Below are 20,154 nucleotides of genomic sequence, written 5' to 3'. Positions count from 1 at the left end.
CGAGGGTGATCTTACTGCAGAGGAGAAAGCACAAGAAACTGCAACATTACGGACACGCACAAGTAAGCAGATGCGCCATAAGGGCAGCAGAAGTAGCATCACTAAAGCAACAGCAAAAGCAACAGCCAATCAAGCTGCAACAGCAAGCATGTAAAGAACACAAGCAGCAAGCAAAAGCAGAAAAGCAAGCAAAGGCACATAAGCAAAGGCAGCATAAGCAACTGCAAAGCAGGCTGCAAAAACAAGCAAGTAAAGGACAGCAGCAACAAACAAAATCGGCAAAGCAAGCAAGGCACATAAGCAAAGGCAGCATGAGCAACAGTAAAGCAAGGACAGTAAAGGAAAGTGCAAGGAATAAGCAAGTCGCAGGAGCAATTGAGATAAGGGCCAAGGGTGCAATAGGACTATGAGGAACACAGCAAGCAGTCACAGCTGGCCTGGACTAGCAACCACCAGTGTAGCAATTGGCAACAGGTGGTACCGGCTCCCTCACATGTGTTTCTTCGTCATGCACACCCACAGGTGAGTCCAGCCTTCCCGGGTATGGGGGTTTCAGGGCTCCTGGAGGGCGAGGGAAGGGTTGATGTGCCCTCTGACACCAAGTATCTCTTGTAGGTGCAGATCTTTGCAGATCCAACACTACGCGCACCTCATCAACCCAACACTACGCACTTATCACAGAGGGCATGAAGGAACTAACCACCTCTTCCTCCCTAAGTTTGGTGGGGTGTTATCATACCTTTACACACGAGCTTGGAGTGGCAAATGGTGTGGGTCATTCGTCAGAGGATCCAGGCGCTCCAGCAGAGTCCAGGTAAGCGTTACACATGTCTGGATCTGTATCTCGAATGCGATGGAACCTTTACAGACACTTCTAATTACTTTTGGAAATTTGAGCCTCTGCACACTCACTAGCTTTAGATGTAAACGGAAGCCTGGAATTGGTCTGAATTTAGCTGGATCCTCAGTGTTGCGATCTCATTGAGTCCATGCTTTGTCATTGGCTACATATTGCAAACATCATATGCCCACCTGAAATGTTCCACTCATAACCGTTTTTAGTTTCCATTAATAAATGATGTCACTAAATATGGAGCGCAGATAATCTAGCTAAACACATACAGCAGGATGTAAGTGGCAATGGCAATCTAGAAATAGGGTTGGGCTCATGTACCGTACATGTTACAGACACTTTCTGAAGCTAACAACTCTCAATACCGTACATGTTTCTTTCCTTCTTTCTTTCTTTTTCCTTGCTTTGTTTCTTTTTCCTTTCTGGCCTGGTGAATGACTTGAGAGTGCAGTGTGGTAGAGTCCAAAGGAGGGATTGGGTATTGGGCCCAAGATGCCTCGACGGTGAGAAGTTTCTCAGGGGATGCTGAAGGGGAGAGAGAGAGAGGGAGAGAGAGGGAGAGAGAGGGAGAGAGAGGGAGAGAGAGAGAGAGAGAGAGAGAGAGAGAGAGAGAGAGACACACCCCCCCTCAGACCCTCTCTCCTGGGTAAAGGTGGGTTTAGTGCTTACTAGCAAAGGGAGTGTATGTAGAGGGTGAGGAGTGGGGTCCATCATGTGAGGTGGGATGGTGGATATGGATTCTGTGGTATATGGAAGGGTTGATAGGGTTTTCACGGCTCCAAATAGGTTTCTCAGTCGCGTGGAAACGGTCTGGCGACGGCCTTCACAAGGTGCTAAGGGAGTCTGGGGAAGGTTTTCTATATGTGCAAAGGGCGTAATGCCTGGCATGTGTGCCTGGCGAGCTATTTAGCAGGTTGAGGAGTGATTTCACCCAGTTAGGTAGCTTTGGGTAGGCGTCGCGGGTGTATGCGTGGGGGGGGAGTCTTGGGTCTGGATGTGAGGTCGGGCGAGGTATCTTCTATAAAAAAGGCAAGGGATCACGGGCTCTTTTCTTAAAGATTTTAAGGGGAGCAGGGGGTGCATGTGTGTAAGGCAGAGGGATCTTGGCTGGATGGGGCGGTAGGTCGTGTCTTCTGTCAGTGCTAGGTTGGGTGGGTGGAGGTGGCATGTAATGGTCGAGTCTAATGGGCAAGTATAGGAGTTTTTGGCACCAGGAGGCACATCTGATTTTGGAGCTGGGAGGCGTGATGTGAGCTGGCACATTGTGGCAGCAGCGAGACTCAGCGGCATGCAGCCACCTGGAGTAACCTGAGGCGGAAACAACGCAGCCTATAAAACAACTGCAAGTCTCAAGGCCACAGGCAAAATGCTTGGCTCACTCCGGAGCGAAAAAATGCAAGTGTGCCCAACCACAGCAGTAGCAAGAGTCACAGCGGGAAACCCACATCTGTCGTGCTCACATCAGGAAAGATGCAAGTGTGGCAGAAGCCAACTAATAAGAAGAGTAAATTGCAAAGCACTATAGGAGGAGGCCATGTGGGTGTGAATGCAGAACATCAGCAAAGCGTTAAATGGATACCCAATTCCTGAACCTTGTCGGAGGCCAAGTTCATGTGTGGAACAGCCATACAGTAGCAAAACTCAAATATGAGACCCACACCCTTGACCCTAAAGGAAGAACTTGATAATATGACAGAGCGTACAACAGCAACATTCAATTGTGAGACCCACACCCTTGACCGTAAGGGAAGAAATTGCAAGAATGGCAGTGAAAAATAAAACTGTACCCCTGGGATTCGGCAAAAACGTCTCTTACCTGGAAGTAGCTGCAGAAGGTGTGGCATCTAGCAGTGCTGCGGCACTCAGGTTGAACAGCCAAACAGGGACACTGAGCACCTAATGGAAGGAAGGGGCCCTTTGCCTGTGCCCTTCGTGCCACTGCACATGCAAGGCTGCCATGGGGGAGAGTCCTAAATATAGTGTTCGGGGTGACCTGGAAAACCAATCCGAGGAGGCGAGGGTGAACAGAGGCCGGTCGGAGTCATATCTGGGTTTAGGGCCGAGGACCGCTGGGAAGCTCTGATGGTGGTAGATTTAAGAAGCCATCAAAGATTAAATACTAAGGGTTGCACCAGCCCTGGGGTCTTCTATGGGAGGCTGCAACAAGGCAAAGGCTGAATGACGAGCTCCAGTGCCAAGTCCTTTAGGCAAGTTGATCAGAGGTGGGTGGGAGGCAGAGCTGCGTTTAATGCTGGGATGCGCTGGAAAGTGCTGATGGAGTTGACTCAAGACTCCCCCAAAGATAAAATACAGCACAAGGGCTGCACAGGCACTGGGGTCTTCTCCGTGAGGCAGCGGCAAGGCAAATGCTGAGCGGCGAGCCCCAGTGCCATGTCCTTTTCGTGTTCTGTGCCACGTGGCCTGGAACACCAATTGGAGAAGGAAAGGGGAGCAGGGGTGGGTGGGAGTTCGAGTTGGGTTTAGGGCGAGAGAGCACTGGGAAGCACTGATGACAGCGGTTTGAAGAAGCCCCCAATGCTAAAATACTGTATAAGGGCTGCACAGGCCCTGGGCTCTTCTTTGTGAGACTGGGGTAAGGCAAAGGGTGAGTGGCGAGCCCGGCGTCGAGTCCTTTTGGTGTTCCCGGTCTTGTGACCTGGAACACCAATCGGAGGAGACGAGGGCAGCAGGGGGTGGGTAGGAATCAGTGCTAGGTTTTGTGCCGTAGGGTGCTGGGAACCGCTGATGGTGGTGGATTCAAGAAGCACCCAATGTTAAAAGAATGTGTAAGGGCTGCACAGGCCTTGGGGTCTTCTCAGTGAGGCAGCGACAAGGCAAAGGCTGAGTGGCCAGCCCCGGTGCCGTGTCCTTTTGGTGTTACGGGTCTTGTGACCTGAAACATCACTCAGGGGAGGCAAGGGGAGTAATGGGGGGGGAGCAAAGTTGGGTTTAGGGCCAGGGAGAGCTTGAAAGCACTGATAGTGGCAAATTCAAAAAGCCCTCAAAGATAAAATACCATGTAAGGGCTCAACAGACCCTGAAGTCTTCTCTGTGGGGCTGCGGCAAGGCCCAGGCTGAGTGGGGATCCCCAGCACAGAGTCCTTTTAATGTTCCATGCCTCGTGGCCAGGAACACCAATCAAAGAAGGTGAGGGGAGCAGGGGTGGGTGGGAGGTGGAGCTGGGTTGATGGGCGGGGAGCGCTGGGAAGCATTGATGGTGGCATATTCAAGAAGCCCCAAAAATAGAATACTGTGTAAGGCTGCACAGGCCCTGGGATCTTCTCAGTGAGGCTGTGGTAAGGCACAATGTGAGTGGCGAGCCCCGATGGCGAGTACTGTTGGTGTATTGGTTCTCATGACCTGGAACACCAATCGGAGGTGAGGATGGAAAGGGGTCAGTGGGAGACATTTTTGAAATTACACAAGAGAATTTGGTTGTGTTTTCAACTACAAGGGTGTGCAAGGGACGGGAGTGTTCCACAAAGGTTGTGGACACCTGCTGTTTTCACATAATTTGGTACAACCCAGTGTCAGGGTTGATATTCTCCCCTGCACCCCGCTAAGTATCTTAATACTTTTACCACATTTAAGCTAAAAGGTGTGCACTAGGCAAAATTGTTTGAGCTTTTGATAGGTCCTCTGGGTATAGAGTGTGACGCAAAAGCCATAGTTGCACCCATTTGAACTATTGTTGTATAGTGATGTCATTTTCTAAAATTAATACGTTAACAGAGAAACATGCAACCACATTTGCATTTGATGAAGATGAAGCGAATCGTATATTAGGACTCATTAAAGAAATTGAAAGCAGTACACCTGTAACAACTAGTCCTGATAAACTAATATCTCAATTAGAGAAAGTAATCAGACGGGAGATATCACAGAAACTGCACGCCACCACCTTGGCACAATACTATCGAGCCCAACGGATACCAAGAGGTCTCAGGGTCTATTTGAGACCCACACTGTGTAAGGACAACCCGGATTTCGCAAAGAAGTGGGAACAAATATTAAATAAATGTTCCCTAGATTTGATTCTATTGACCATAGAAGAATTATCAAAATCAGTAAACAAATTGGATAAAGAAATAGAAGAATTATCAGAACAATTAGCATCGTTTAAAACAAAAGAGAAATTAACAAGTTTGATCGAAGAAGTGAACCGGACCCTAGAGAACTACAAGAAGGATATTGAACAACGGAAAGTCCGCAAATTTCGCTGTGATACCTTGGTCTATCAACAAGATATAGTTTACACTTGGCAAGAACACTATTCCCAAAACAGACCAGACTTCAATAGAAAACCACCCTACAAACCTAGGACTCAAGAACAAGCGACCCCAGCAGTGAGATCCCAACTAGTGGAGAAGAAACCATCAACACAAGAACAAATCAACCCTCTACTACTATAGTACACACATCTCAAGACGCCACTACATCTAACACCCCACCGATTCCTTATTTAGAAAAAAGGCAAAGAGAAGAAGCCTCAAGAAACATAAGACCAAGACAAAAACCGAACAGCTAATCGTTAATATGTCACAGAAAAATCTTACAAGTGACCAAATAGATACACTAAATCTAGGTCTATCTTTTGTACCTACTCAAAACTCGAATCTGTTGGAAGAAAAAATTAACCTACATAGACTTGCACAGAAAATGAGACTGAAGTTATTTTTCGATACACAGACAGGAATGGAATATCCACAGAAGGAACATAAATATTTGGAAATCAAACCAAAGAGTTATTTTGACCCACAAATCAATAATTTGACCATTAAGATTTTTGAAGAACAAGTACTTAAGGATTTCAGAAGGGTAAACTTTACAAAATCCAAGTACTACAATATTAGGAGACGACAAAGTTTAATAATAAAAGAAATAGCAGATGATCGGAGCCTGACTCTAAAACCGGCAGACAAGGGTGGCGCAATAGTCATTATGGATACCACTTACTACGACACTAAAATCAACGAACTATTGGCAGATCAAGACACACACATTAAAATTGACCAGGATCCTATTAAAGACATCACAGCTATGTTGAAAACTGTATTGGATCAAGCCTTGGAAAATGAATGGATCTCTGAGAAAACTAGAACATTTCTAACTAATGAGCATCCGATCACTCCTGTCTTTTATGGACTCCCCAAAATACATAAGGTATTACAAACTCGACCTATGAGACCCATAGTTGCGGGAACTAATAGCATTTTCAACCCCCTTGCAACCTATGTGGATAAAGCCTTGCAACCCATAGTTCAGAGTACTAGCACCTATTTGAAGGACACTACGGATTTTCTCAACCATCTTGCTACACTTACAACCATCAAGGCGGACGACATACTAGTCTCCTTCGATGTACAGAGTCTATATACATCGATTCCACATCAGGACGGATTGGAAGCACTGGAGTGGGCATTGCTGAACAGCAATTGTGAAGCCAACAAAACTTTTATTCTGGAACTCAGTAAGATCATACTGGTTAACAATTATTTCAGAAAAAAATCACAATTCTATCTACAAGCATCAGGCACGTCTATGGGCTCTTCAATGGCCCCGGCGTATGCTAATCTGTTTATGTTTCATTTAGAGAGCAAACAGATACTTATCAACAATGGCAACAGAACCTAATAACATGGAAACGTTACATAGACGACATTTTTGTCGTGTGGAGAGGTTCAAAAGACGATCTACAAACTTTTTTGACATTCAATAATCACCTTCACAATCGGATTAAATTTACAATGGAGGTGGGAGAACCCAAACTACACTTTCTAGACGTTGAACTGTGGATTAGACCAGATGGAGCGGTAATTACGAATGTTTATCACAAACCGACAGATGTGAACAACTCATTACACTACTTGAGCCATCATCCTGATCATCTAAGGAATAACTTACCATACAGCCAGTTTTTATGACTTAAAAGAATAACGTCAGACACTACGAAACTACAACAAGAAAACCAGCTGCTGGCGGAGAAGTATAGACAAAGAGGCTACCCTAGTGACATCATTGAAAAGGCTAAAGACAAAGTCGACAGACTTGAAAGAAAGGATCTCCTTATAAATAAGAACAAATCAAAGGACATTCCATTTCTCCATACTTTGAGATATTCTGCACAAAGTCATCACATTACCAGAATTATCAAGAAAAATTGGAACATTATCAAAATGGATCCACAACTGGACAGACTATTCCCAAAACCTCCCTTAATTGCATACAAGAGGGGAAGGAACTTCAACGACGAACTAGTGAAAGCAGAAAAAATCAAACAAGACAAACCATGTACTTTGAAGAAGAAGAAGACAGGCACATTTCCGTGCTTAAATTGTGGTAACTGTAACAATGTGATGAAGGGTAGCTATGTGAAGCACCCCAACAGTGGACAAAAAATCAGATTGAATCATTATAACACATGCAACACCAAATCAGTAATCTATGGTCTCAGTTGCCCCTGCAGTATTTTTTACATAGGACAAACCATCAGGAAAGCTAAAGAAAGATGGAATGAACACAAGAGCAATATCCATACCAACAGTATCAAATCTCCTGTCGCTAGACACTTCTCTTTGAATAAACACACAGTAGCCCAACTTAAAGTAATTATTCTGAAGGAAGTGAAAAAATTACCTAGAGGGGGTGACCATGTCAGACGCATGGGGCAGAGAGAATTGCATTGGATTGAAAAACTGAAGTCTTTCTCCCAACGGTATGAATGAAGAATTTAATTTGGGTGTTTTCTTATAAGCTTCTTCATGAGCTTACTGCCATACTTTCGAATATTTTTTGATGACCAGCTGTACTAACACAAATTTTTTAGTTGATGTTTACAAATATCTAATACAAGTACAGCTCCCTTACCATCTAAGGAACAGTCTCTTTGGTTGCAAATACATCTAGACTATTAGATTGTTTGTGTTCTCAACACTATCAATACTCGATAGGACTTGTATTTCCATTTTTTTATCTTTTTCTTCTTGAAACAATGAAATGTATACATACACCCACATTGATGCCACACGATTGTAATAAATTGACATAGAAGAAATACACTCAGTTTTAACAATAGATAGACTGTGAGCATGCTGGATTTTTCCTCTAATCACGAGTCAACATTAATTCTAAATACTATTCTAGATTCATGTCAAAACACAAGGGACCTACATTACTTAACACCTTATATGTTCAGAATACAGATTCCAATTTAGCCTTTAAGACTCTACCCTGTTCTGTTAATACCACACATTGCATCACGTCAAAAGTAAACACTGTGACGTCACAACGTTGACACGCATTGACGTCAATACGCTATATAAACATCAGGACGGCCATTTTGTTCAGTTGCCGTTCGTACGAATTTCAATACAGGATACATGCACAAAGACGTCCCCTCTTGAGGTAAGCCAAGTTAGAACTTTATACTCACCACACAGAATTATTCTATAGGATTTCGTTAACTGATAAGAATAGCCCCTGAGAAACCTCTTTCCGTCCACAGGACCCACGTCTTCACTGATCGTGCTGCTAAGACTCACCACAGGATTATAGAGCTTAAACAAAGTGGGAGTTTATCCAAAATCCTGACTACGACCTACTGATCAGGTAATCACCTATACCCTTTCTCTAATGGACATGTTTGAGAATGCAAACATGGTTGCAGTTATTTAACATCTTTACTTCTAATAACGGTAGGGATTTACAACCCCCTTTTTATATTTTTTTATATATTTTTTTTTAGGATTGACAAAGATATACTGATCAAGATGGAAATTAAATCTCAAATTAAGACTACACTAAGAAATGAACAGGTGATTATATATTAAGAAAAATCCAGTCATGACAGACAGGGATTATGATGTATCATTATGATTAAAATAATAATATACTTTTTACTGTCGATACAGATAAATTGAAGAAAAAACACGTCTAGTAGACATCTTCTGAAGAAGGGGTTTTATTCACGCCGAAACGCGTAAAGCATACTGTACCTTGAAGACTTTGACTCTGCCTGTTAAGACGCATATCACATATCACTGTGAACATTGAATTAGGAGTTTGAATCAAGTACAAATTGTCTACTATAAGTCATTGGAACTGTAAATGTAAATGTTTGGTTGTCTGGACTATGAAAAATAGTTACTATGAATACCATGTACTGTAAAAATCAGTTTACTTTAGGTTATATATGTTGGTTATGAACTGATACAAATTAAACGTTGAATTATTGTTCGTCTAAACTAACCCCAATCGGGGCACAAAATTCATGGATGACGAAATCATCCCTTGATAAAGTTTTATTTTTGAAATTACACAAGAGAATTTGGTTGTGTTTTCAACTACAAGGGTGTGCAAGGGACGGGAGTGTTCCACAAAGGTTGTGGACACCTGCTGTTTTCACAGACATAGCTGGGTTCAGGGCTGGGGAAGTGCTGATGGCAGCAGATTCAATATACCCAAAAGTAAAGTACTGTGTTAGGGCTGCACAGGCCCTGCGGTCTTCCCCAAGAGGCAAATGCCAAGAATTCAGTAGTGTAAAACATATCCTTGTTTCATAAATAATTCTTGCATCTGTATTGCCTTTAGGACTTTCTGTGTAAGGTACTCCTCAATATCCCTGGGGTGAGTTAAGCCTTGGTTATCTTCAGATAAATGCCATTCTCCCAAGCCAGGTCCTCACAGCTAAGCACCTACCAGGCAGAGAAGTAAATGGTGCTTAGACCTAAGTGGAGGCGCAATGACATTCTTGCGCCGTTTGGCCTCACTAAATAAATATATCAATTGCAGAGCAAATAGAAGTGTAAAAACTATCATCATGCCAGCTGTAAAAATAGACATGTTTTTGGGAAATTGAAGATGATTGTCCTGTGAATCTTGTGTTCCTCTTTTCACTGGCAAGTCTTTGATGGGGTATAAGGAATAGATTTCAGATTTTTGGCCACGAAAATATCAGTAATCATTTAGAAGCACTCCTTCACAAAATATGCATACACTAAATGTACTCTAAACGATACAAATAAATGTGGCTTATAAATGTCAATACTGTGATAGCCAGACATCCAGGAAAGTAGAAGCAATCACACTCTGGACAAGCATCATTATTTTTCGGCCAGAGAGGAGATGGATTTATCAAATCATTTCTATGCATTATATGCCACCTCCTCAAATGTCCCACTCGCCAGACATGAAAAAGTGTGTGATTGTGACATATGGAAAAATAATAATACAATTTTTTTTTTGAAATTATGAATTCCATGTGCCTTTACATTAGGAGACTATATGGGATCGATGGCTTATTATAGCGGTAGCTGTTAAAGTAAGATTTCGGTGTAAACATATAAGAAAAGATCCCATCCCGTGCTGTCTGCATCTGACAGGCTGTATGTCTTGTACCCATTCAAAATTCTCTCATCATCACATACGCGCATGTTCCGAATCCACGTTTTATTCATTCTAATGAGATGTTAAGAATATTTTCACTGAAAGGAAACTATTAATAGATCTGCTACCCATTTATATTCAGAAATATCGCATATGCCCACTCTCAGATACAGTAACCCATATTTTTGCAATTGCGTTCATCAGTTTACTATTAGAAGTCTACTATATTTAATTTCCCCTTCGAAATATATACATATGACGAGGATTAGGAAATTCTGAGAATGATTAAACAGACTGTATGACTACACTGTTTGCTACATTTCGAGCCTCTAGGCAACATCTCTGCATGTTATTTAATATGGTGTCTCATATCACGTTGTCCAAAATATCAATCCTTATTTTAACAATGCTTTTGTTAAATCTCTTTTTTACTTCATTGTATGCATGTCCAGTCATCCGTAAGAATGAAACACCTGCATAGACCAGGACGGTAGCTTTGGTGTTGTAAGAGAGGAAGGGAGAGAAGGCAGACACCAGAGTTGGGGCAGGACGAGAACAGACTACATTGGCAATATAAGTGATTCGTATAGCAGTGAAGCGAACATGTTTTCACACAGTAAATAATCTGTTTTTCATAGTGAAAAGCACTTATCTGAGATACAAGTGCAAAAGCAAGCAACATGACTATATATCATACTCACAGTTTCTTAAAGCATTGTCAGGTTTTCAAATCAAACGAACAGGTACTCAAACCTCTTGTGCAAGAAGCCACCGGACGGTTGTAGTTATTGCATCATGTGGCCAGTACTCTCAACATTGTCCTGGCATTAGCAGTATATGCCCAGTTGCCCATATATTTGTCCAGCTATTATGGTCTTATACAAAGATACTCACTCAATGTCCATGGTATTGGCATAATATTGCAAACACTCCACAAATTTGCCAGTCATTATCGTTTTCTGTCCAGATACTCACACCACTTGCCCAGTAATGCCATCACATAGCCAGGTACTCATACCATTTGCCATTTGTTGCATCATACATGCAGTTACCATTTGCCACATAGAACCAGAATATATGTTTTAGGAGAATTCTGACGTTTCCCAACAATGGCACCTAACACCCAGCTATTCCCAATATTTGATAAGTATGTCCAAACTCTGAACGGCATTTTCCATCGGTCAATATCCTATGACCAGGTAATCACGCCATTTGACATCTAAAGGAAATAGCATCATATGACCAGGTGCTCACACCATTTGGCAGGTATTGGTTTGGAATGTACAATTTACCAGGCAATCACATCATGTGTCCACATACCAACACCATTTGACAAGTAATGGCATTGTATAACTAGGAACTCACACCATTTTCCATTATATTCCCAGGTATTCCTGCCATGTATGAGGGATTGGCACTGTATGCCTTGGCTCTATGCAAATGAAGTCAATATTAAATAATCATTGGCATTCTAATACTAGCCAGTGATTGACATCTTAGACATTAACACATTCCATGAGATTGGGGTCAAGTAGTAGGGTTCTATTAGATTGGCTTCTATTAGCTTAATAAATGCACCATGTCACAGCTCTTGGTCACTCATTAAGATGATGCTATTTTGATGCTGGAAATGCATCGGATGGTTAGGGCCTCCGTATCCTTGTCCTTTTCTGCTTTTTATCGCGTGTTCTGTGATGTTTTCCACACGGGAGTTCATGTGGGACTCCTGGCGGCGCAGCTTTCTCTCCTTTGGTTTGGTGAACAGACCTGTGGGATACCCTTATGGCACCCATGGGTAGGGGTACAACCCTGTGCCCCTGGTGTATGTTTTTGGGCACCTGTGTGTGACCCACAGAGCAGGGTACGGGCTGGTGGCAGCTCCGTGCTGAAATGACTGGTGCCCTGGGCGTCCTCCATTTTGGGATTCCCAGGCCCTGTCATGGGAATCGGTAGATTCCTGATGGAGCCAAAATGGCCCCCATGGCCTCTTGCCTTCCATCACCTGTTACCTATATCTTCCCGAAGTCCCGGGAAGCCCTGCCTCTGTCCCTTCCCCCTGAAGGGCTGTTGGGTGGAAGTTCCATATATGGTCGTGCAGGGAAGTGCCGAGCAGACTGACTGGAGCCTTCTCAACGACTGTATGTTGTGGGTACGCCTGTGGATGGGACCTGGGTGAATGGAGTGTGTGACGAATATACTTTCTATGTTGTGGCTGTCTAGTATCTGGTGTTTGAGACAATGGTTGAGACAGCCCTGCCCAAAACCGGTATGAATGCAGCTTGGAGTGTTGAATGGCTTGGTACTTGTCCCAATACACATAACTTGTTGTGAGTGTCTGGAGAGAAGTGAATGGCCTGAATACCTCGTGTGCCTGATTGCCTGCCTGCATGAATGCCGTAGTCGTGATTGGATGCTTGAGTGTGACACAGTGGAATGAATGGGAGATCAACAGTATATCTGGGGACCTCTCACTGCTAGGAATTGTGTTCAGAAGCTGAAGTCCACTACGACGAGTAACTGGAGTAATTGAAGCTTGATCCTGAAGCCCTGCTGGATGAGAAGAATTGCTGTTGCTCTCCTTCGCAATCTGAAAGCTGCTGTGCTTCAAGAACTGACCCAGAGAGGACCTAGTAAGGCACCCTCTTCCCGAGCTGTGAGGGTCCATGATGCACAGCTGATCTAAGCCTAAGCTCCCTGGTAGACAGACCTTCGACAGGCTGCCGACCCGATACGGGGACTGCTGCGGACCTCCAAGGAGAAGCGTCCGGACTGTTGTCCGCCACTGTCAATGACCGTCGTCGCCGACTGGAGCCGCCATGCTCCGGTTGCCTAAGAACTTCATTGATCCAAGGACGCTCTCGTCTGCATCATCACCGCTGTAACCTGCTGGAGAAGGCCTGACCATCGACGCACCGAGGAGCATCCACCAGTGGGTTTCCAGAACTATCGACACTGAGGTGCCCCGCACGCCTCTTCCTGGCAGGACGTTTATGCTTCCCCATCAACGAGCACCGCTAGGAACGACGCGGCCACTTCACTGGCGTAGCTCGACCTGTTCGTCGTCGGACGTTCGACGACCCGTGACTCCTGCCTGAAAGAGAGGACACTCAAGAAGGGTTGTTAAATTCCCCGACAAGGAACGCTACAACGCCAAGGTACTTTGGGGTTGCAGAACAATTGGAAAGTCTACTGTGAACAATATATGGACTGGGCTTGTATCTTTCTTCTACAGGTTGCCCAGGTGGGGTGATCTCCACACAGAACTATGTCTAGTGGTACGGGGCCAGTATTCTGCCAATTGCTCAACCACTTTGCTTTCCTTCCTCTCTCTACTGCTGGTTTCCTCTTTATTTTGAACCGTGTGTCATTCTGACCGTATGCACTTGAATAAGATCTAATAACGTTAGTGGTACCACTTTAGAATTGTACATATTTACCATTGTTGATTTTCGGAGTACAAAGTGAGTTATCATGATCATGTATATGAACTTGAATATTAATTATATAAAGACTGTCTTTTAACCGATACAGTGTGTGGACATTCCTTCATGGGTGCTCGGGGACTACACTGTACTTAAGAACCAGCTCGCATCACCTCCCGAGAAGCTAGGCCTTGATTGTTCGTCCATTGCTACTGTAATAGAGAATCTTGGCAGGGGTCTCTGTGCCTCCCCTCTACCATATAGAGAGCGGAAGTGCAGACCCCCCATCCGGTCTTTACAGCTATGGTCATGGAGTGACAAGGCAGGGGCTAAAATATACTGACTCAATCAAGCTTCAAATAATAGTACTGATGATACGTAGGGAAGGACTACTTTCACTCCGAACTTTCACAGCTGGAGGGGTGACATGCAGAGTGCGGTTCCTTGCACTCACTTACTGACCAACAATATTATTTTCACATTTTCATTGTTGGAGTTGAAACACATCTAATACCATACAATCTGACATTGCACATAATTTAGTTAGGGCTTATAGTTAAGGTTCAGGGTGGTGGGTAACTCTCACTGTCAGAACCTACTCAGCAGAGATTACTCATTCAAGGTGCTTGCCTTGGTGATGGGCCATCTCCACCTGTACATTAACATTAATCCCATTGCTGAACCTGTACATGCCTAAGGGTTGCAATAAATCCATGCCTCAGAAGTAATATTGTGGCAGATTAATGGATGTAACAGTAATGTTCAGAGAAGGAAGGTAGAAAGCCAACATGCTACAGCACTGCAGGAGACTCATGCCATGGAATCCATGCAGCTCAGAAGAGCAAGGATAGTTATGGAGTACCATGATCTGCTTTGCTTCAATATCAATTGGCCCAAGCATCCTTTTTCACAAAAAGCAAAGTTAATTAATGTTTGGAATGACTCTGTGAACCATATTATCAAACATTTGACCTAGTGAAAATGAGGAGATGCTTGTGGGCATCTCAGATTTGCACTTGCTGCTTCATTCCTGATTCACACATTCTTAAACTGGAGCAGATCTAGAGTTGTAGTATCATCTCTGTGATACTGCTAAGCAAAAATGTGTCACCTTTATACGTGAGTATCTAAAAGATGATCCAGGCATATGCAGATTTTCTCAAATTTTTAGCTTTGGGAATCAGGAATCCTAAGGTAGCAGGTGTAAATCTGAGAAGCTCATGTGCAAATATTTGAGAATTAAACCCTGCTTAGAAGTGCCAGTAAAATGGCCCATCAACTCTCGTTTATTGCTAATTGTTACCTGACCAATAAGGTGCATCATCTGCAATCCAGAGGAACTGGTAATGGTGTGCCACAGCAAGATAATTCATAAAAGAGACTGCAACATTGGTTTGGAATGTACAATTTACCAGGCAATCACATCATGTGTCCACACACCCAGCGTGTCTTGTGAGTAAGCCCTGTGTGGAAGGGCTGTTTGTGGCTGTCCTGAGGCTGTCCCGAGGCTTTTTTCTGGTGAACTTATTTGGATTCCATTGGTAAAAATTCTTCTAAGTACCACTCCTCCGCCCATTTTACCCACAAGGCTATTTGAATATTTCTCCTCGCGCCATTGTGCGTGCTCCTTGTGAGTAAGCCCTGTGTGGAAGGGCTGTCTGTGGCTGTCCTGAGGCTGTCCCGAGGCGTTTTTTCTGGAGAACCTATTTGGATTCCATTGGTACGTCAAGACCGACTGGTTGCAAACCTGCAAACTTCAACAGACTTACAATTGTCCACAAGTGTGGTTGTAGTTAACAACTGTTGTTGTTTTATGTTTTAGGTAAAAATTCTTCTAAGTACCACTGCCTCCGCCCAATTTACACACAAGGCTATTTGAACATTTCTCCTCGCGCCATTGCGTGCGTGCCTTGTGAGTAAACCCTGTGTGGAAGGGCTGTCTGTGGCTGTCTTGGGCGGGGTTGGCGGGGTGCGGTAAGCATTTTCTGTATTTTGGGAAGTAAGTTCTGTCACCTTAGAGTCAACAGAAGTCTTGTGTGCAAAACCGATCTTGTGGTGGGGAACTTTGTTTTGTATATATTGCCTTTGGCAAATGCTTCCTTCCTTTGGTTTCCTGTTCGATTTCCTTTTTGTAAAACTGATTGTGTGAAAGCGTACTCTTTGATATCTAACTGCTTCCAGGTTTGCAAAGGTAAAACAGACTCTATAGCACTTGTGAGCAGGGGAGTTGCTAGGTCTGGAAAAGACCCGGGGCTAAGCTGATGTCAGAACTGTTGGGGCTGGGGGCTAGCTAGTCTTTTGGCTGTAGCTCCTGAGATTCTATCCGGGGCTACAACCAAAAGATCAGGGGCTATAGCCCCCTTAGCCCCCCCCTAGCAACGCCCCTGCTTGTGAGCCTGTCATTGCAACACAGCGTGTGTTGGAAACCTGTGTGGCCTGAGGTGTACCTACGGGACGCTGAATTCAGGTTTAAGAAGCATTTACACAGAAGTATTTTCTAGTACAGTTTTTCTTTAAAAGCCTTGTGTGCTGCGTGTTGCAGATACTCCGTAACAGATTGAGTTCCCACTTGTTGGGAAAGATTATGAGTCGGTACACTCTAAAGTCCGGCATGCCGGCAAACCTAACCTTGCAAGCAAATGCATGCGTAAATCCAAGCATACAACTTGATTTCTCTAAAATACAAAAACCTATCCAAAAACGAATACCTAGCACACAAATTGAAAAACAATTTGCAGGTAAAAACAAGAAATGTACTATGTCTAATGACAATGTAAGGCTTCCCTCATCCTCCAGGCTCCTGGAGGGCGAGGGAAGGGTTGATGCGCCCTCTGACACCTATTATCTCTTGTAGGTGCAGATCTTTGCAGACCCAACACTACTCACGCCTCATCAACCCAACACTACCCACTTATCACAGAGGGCACGAAGGAACGAACCACCTCTTCCTCCCAAAGCTATCATACCTTTACACACGAGCTTAGAGTGGCAAATGGTGTGGGTCATTTGTCAGAGGATCCAGGCGCTCCAGCAGAGTCCAGGTAAGCGTTACACATGTCTGGATCTGTATCTCGAATGCGATGGAACCTTTACAGACACTTGTAATTACTTTTGGAAATTTGAGCCTCTGCACACTCACTAGCTTTAGATGTAAAAGGAAGCCTGGAATTGGTCTGAATTTAGCTGGATCCTCAGTGTTGCGATCTCATTGAGTCCATGCTTTGTCATTGGCTACATATTGCAAACATCATATGCCCACCTGAAATGTTCCACACATAACCGTTTTTAGTTTTCCATCAATAAATGATGCCACTAAATATGGAGCGCAGATAATCTAGCTAAACACATACAGCAGGATGTAAGTGGCAATGGCAATCTAGAAATAGGGTTGGGCTCATGTACATTACATGTTGCAGACACTTGCTGAAGCTAACAACCCTCAATACCGAACATCTTTCTTTCTTTCTTTCTTTCTTTCTTTCTTTCTTTCTTTCTTTCTTTCTTTCTTTCTTTCTTTCTTTCTTTCTTTCTTTCTTTCTTTCTTTCTTTCTTTCTCTCTTTCTTTCTCTCTTTCTTTCTTTCTTTCTCTCTTTCTCTCTTTCTTTCTTTCTTTCTCTCTTTCTCTCTTTCTCTCTTTCTCTCTTTCTGGTCTGGTGAATGACTTGAGAGTGCAGTGTGGTAGAGTCCAAAGGAGGGATTGGGTATTGGGCCCAAGATGCCTTGACGGTGAGGAGTTTCTCTAGGGACGCTGGAGGATTCCGGTAGAAGGAGAGGCGATGGTGGACTTATGTGTGATTGGTGTGTGTGTGAAGGGTTCTCGCAAGCTGGGAGTCTTCTGGGTAAAGGTGGGTTTAGTGGTTACTAGCAATGGGAGTGTATGTAGAGGGTGAGGGGTGGAGTCCATCATGTGAGGGTGAGGTGGGATGGTGGATATGGATTCTGTGGTATGTGGAGGGGTTGAGAGGGTTTACAGGGCTCCAAATAGGTTTCTCAATCTCGTTCTCAGTCACGTGGAAACGGTCTGGCTACAGCCTTCACAATGTACTAAGGGAGTCTGGGGAAGGTTTTCTATAGGTGAAAAGGGCGTAATGCCTGGCATGTGTGCTTGACGGGCTATTTAGCAGGCTGAGGAGTGAATTCACCGGGTTAGGTAGCTTTGGGTAGACGTCAAGGGTGTAGGTGTGGGGGGGGGGACTCCTGGGTCTGGATGTGAGGTCGGGCGAGGTATGTTCTATAGAAAAGGCAAGGAATCACGGGGTCTGTTCTTAAAGATTTTAAGGGGAGCAGGGAGAGCATGTGTGTAAGGTTGGAGGGTCAGCTGAATATGGGGTGGCCACAAGGATTGTACACAGTGTTTAGAGATGCAAAGTGTGGATTAGAATGGTGTAATTGTGGTGTTGGAGTCCGTTTGGGGATGGTGGAGAGGTCAAAAGAGGGGAGAGTCTAGTGGACGAGAGAGTGCTGGGAAGGCAAGCTGGGTGAGAGAGGCGTTGATCGAATGGTTGAGGCAGGGGGATCTTGGCTGGATGGGGTGGTAGGTCGTGTCTTCTTGTCAGTGCTAGGTTGGGTGGGTGGAGGTGGCATGTAATGTTGGAGTGTAATGGGTAAGTGGAGGAGTTTTTGGCACCAGGAGGCACATCTGATTTTGGAGCTGGTAGGCATGACGTGAGCTGGCACATTGTGGCAGCAGCGAGACTCAGCGGCATGCAGCCACCTAGAGTAACCTGAGGGGGAAACAACGCAGCCACAGCCTATAAAACAACTGCAAGTCTCAAGGCCACAGGCAAAAGGCTTGGATCACTCCAGAGCGAGAAAATGCAAGTGTGTCCAATTCCCATCAGGAAAGATGCAAGTGTGGCAGAAGCCAACTGATACGAAGTGTAAACTGCAAATTACGGCTGGAGCACTATGGGAGGAGGCCATGTGGGTGCAAATGCAGAACATCAGCAAAGCGTTAAATGGGATACCCAATTCCTGAACCTTGTGGGAGGCCAAGTGCATGTGTGGAACAGCCATACAGTAGCAAAACTCAAATGTGAGACCCACACCCTTGACCTTAAAGGAAGAACTTGATAATATGACAGTGCATACAACGGCAACATTCAATTGTGAGACCCACGCCTTGACCCTAAGGGAAGAAATTGCAAGTATGGCAGTGAAAAATAAAACTGCACTCCTGGGATTCGGCAAAACGTCTCTTACCTGGAAGTAGCTGCAGAAGGTGGGGTATCTGGCAGTGCTGCGGCACACAGGTTGAACAGTCAAACAGGGACACTGAGCACCCAATGGAAGGAAGATGCCCTTTGCCTGTGCCCTTCGAGCCACTGCCCAGGCAAGGCTGCCATGGGGGAAAGTCCTAAAAATGGTGTTCCGGGTGAACTGGAAAACCAATCCGAGGAAACGAGGGTGAACAGAGGCTGGTCGGAGTCATATCTGGGTTTAGGGCCGAGGACCGCTTGGAAGCTCTGATGGTGGTAGATTCAAGAAGCCATCAAAGATTAAATACTAAGGGTTGCACCAGCCCTGGGGTCTTCTATGTGAGGCTGCAACAAGGCAAAGGCTGAGTAACAAACTCCCGTGCCGAGTCCTTTAGGTGTTCCGGGTCTCGTGACCTGGAACACCAATCGGAGGTAGCAAGTTGATCAGAGGTGGGTGGGAGTCTGTGCTGGGTTTAGGGCCAGGTACTGCCGGGAAGCACTGATGGCAGCAGATTCTAGAAGCCCCCAAAGATAAAATACTGTGTAATGGCTGCTCAGGCCCTGGGGTCTTCTTTGTGGGACTGCGGGAAGGCAAAGGCTGAGTGGCGAGCCCCGGCACCTGAATCCTTTTGATCTTCCTTCTCTTATGACCTGGAACACTGGTCGGACAAGATGAGGGCAGCAGGGGTGTGTAGGAATCAGAGCTAGGTTTTGTGCCAGGGGGTGTTGGGAGGAGCTTATGGTGGTGGATTCAAGAAGCACCTAATGATAAAATAATGTGTATGGGCTACACAGGCCTTGGGGTCTTCTCAATGAGGTGGCAACAAGGCAAAGACTGAGTGGTGAGCACTGGTGTTGAGCCCTTTTGGTGATACGGGTCTTGTGACCTGAAACACCACTCATGGGAGGCGAGAGGAGTAATGGGGGGTGGGAAGCAGAGCTGGGTTTAGGGCCAGGGAGAGCTTGAAAGCACTGATAGTGGCAAATTCAAGAAACACCAGATGATAAAATACCATGTAAGGGCTGCACAGTCCCTGAGGTATTCTCTGTGGGGCTCCGGCAAGGCCCAGGCTGAGTGGGGATCCCCAGCACAGAGTCCTTTTAGTGTTCCACGCCTCGTGGCCAGGAACACCAATCAGAGAAGGTGAGTGGAGCAGGGGTGGGTGGAAGGTGGAGCTGGGTTGATGGGCGGGGAGCACTGGGAAGCATCGATGGTGGCATAATCAAGAAGCACCCAAAGATAGAATACTGTGTAAGGCTGCACAGGCCCTGGGATCTTCTCAGTGAGGCTGTGGCA

The 20,154-nt window shown here is 44.9% G+C and overlaps 1 protein-coding gene across 8 annotated transcripts in view; it reads left to right on the top strand.

Annotated features, from left to right (window-relative positions):
• The window catches only part of NPY5R (neuropeptide Y receptor Y5), a 551,355-nt gene that overhangs the window by 319,976 nt on the left and 211,225 nt on the right, over positions 1-20,154 (top strand). For 6 of the 8 annotated variants that reach the window (XM_069631367.1, XM_069631371.1, XM_069631366.1 and 3 more), the window contains one exon: positions 16,514-16,700. The exons of the other annotated variants lie outside the window; for them this stretch is intronic. The gene's annotated coding sequence lies outside the window, so the exon portion shown is untranslated. The remainder of the gene's footprint in view (positions 1-16,513; positions 16,701-20,154) is intronic. 8 annotated transcript variants of the gene reach the window in all.

The sequence above is a fragment of the Ambystoma mexicanum genome, chromosome 6q (assembly GCF_040938575.1).
Source record: "Ambystoma mexicanum isolate Mex_15411 chromosome 6q, UKY_AmexF1_1, whole genome shotgun sequence".
Classification (NCBI taxonomy): Eukaryota; Metazoa; Chordata; class Amphibia; order Caudata; family Ambystomatidae; genus Ambystoma; species Ambystoma mexicanum.
This window is presented reverse-complemented; position numbering and strand designations above follow the sequence as displayed.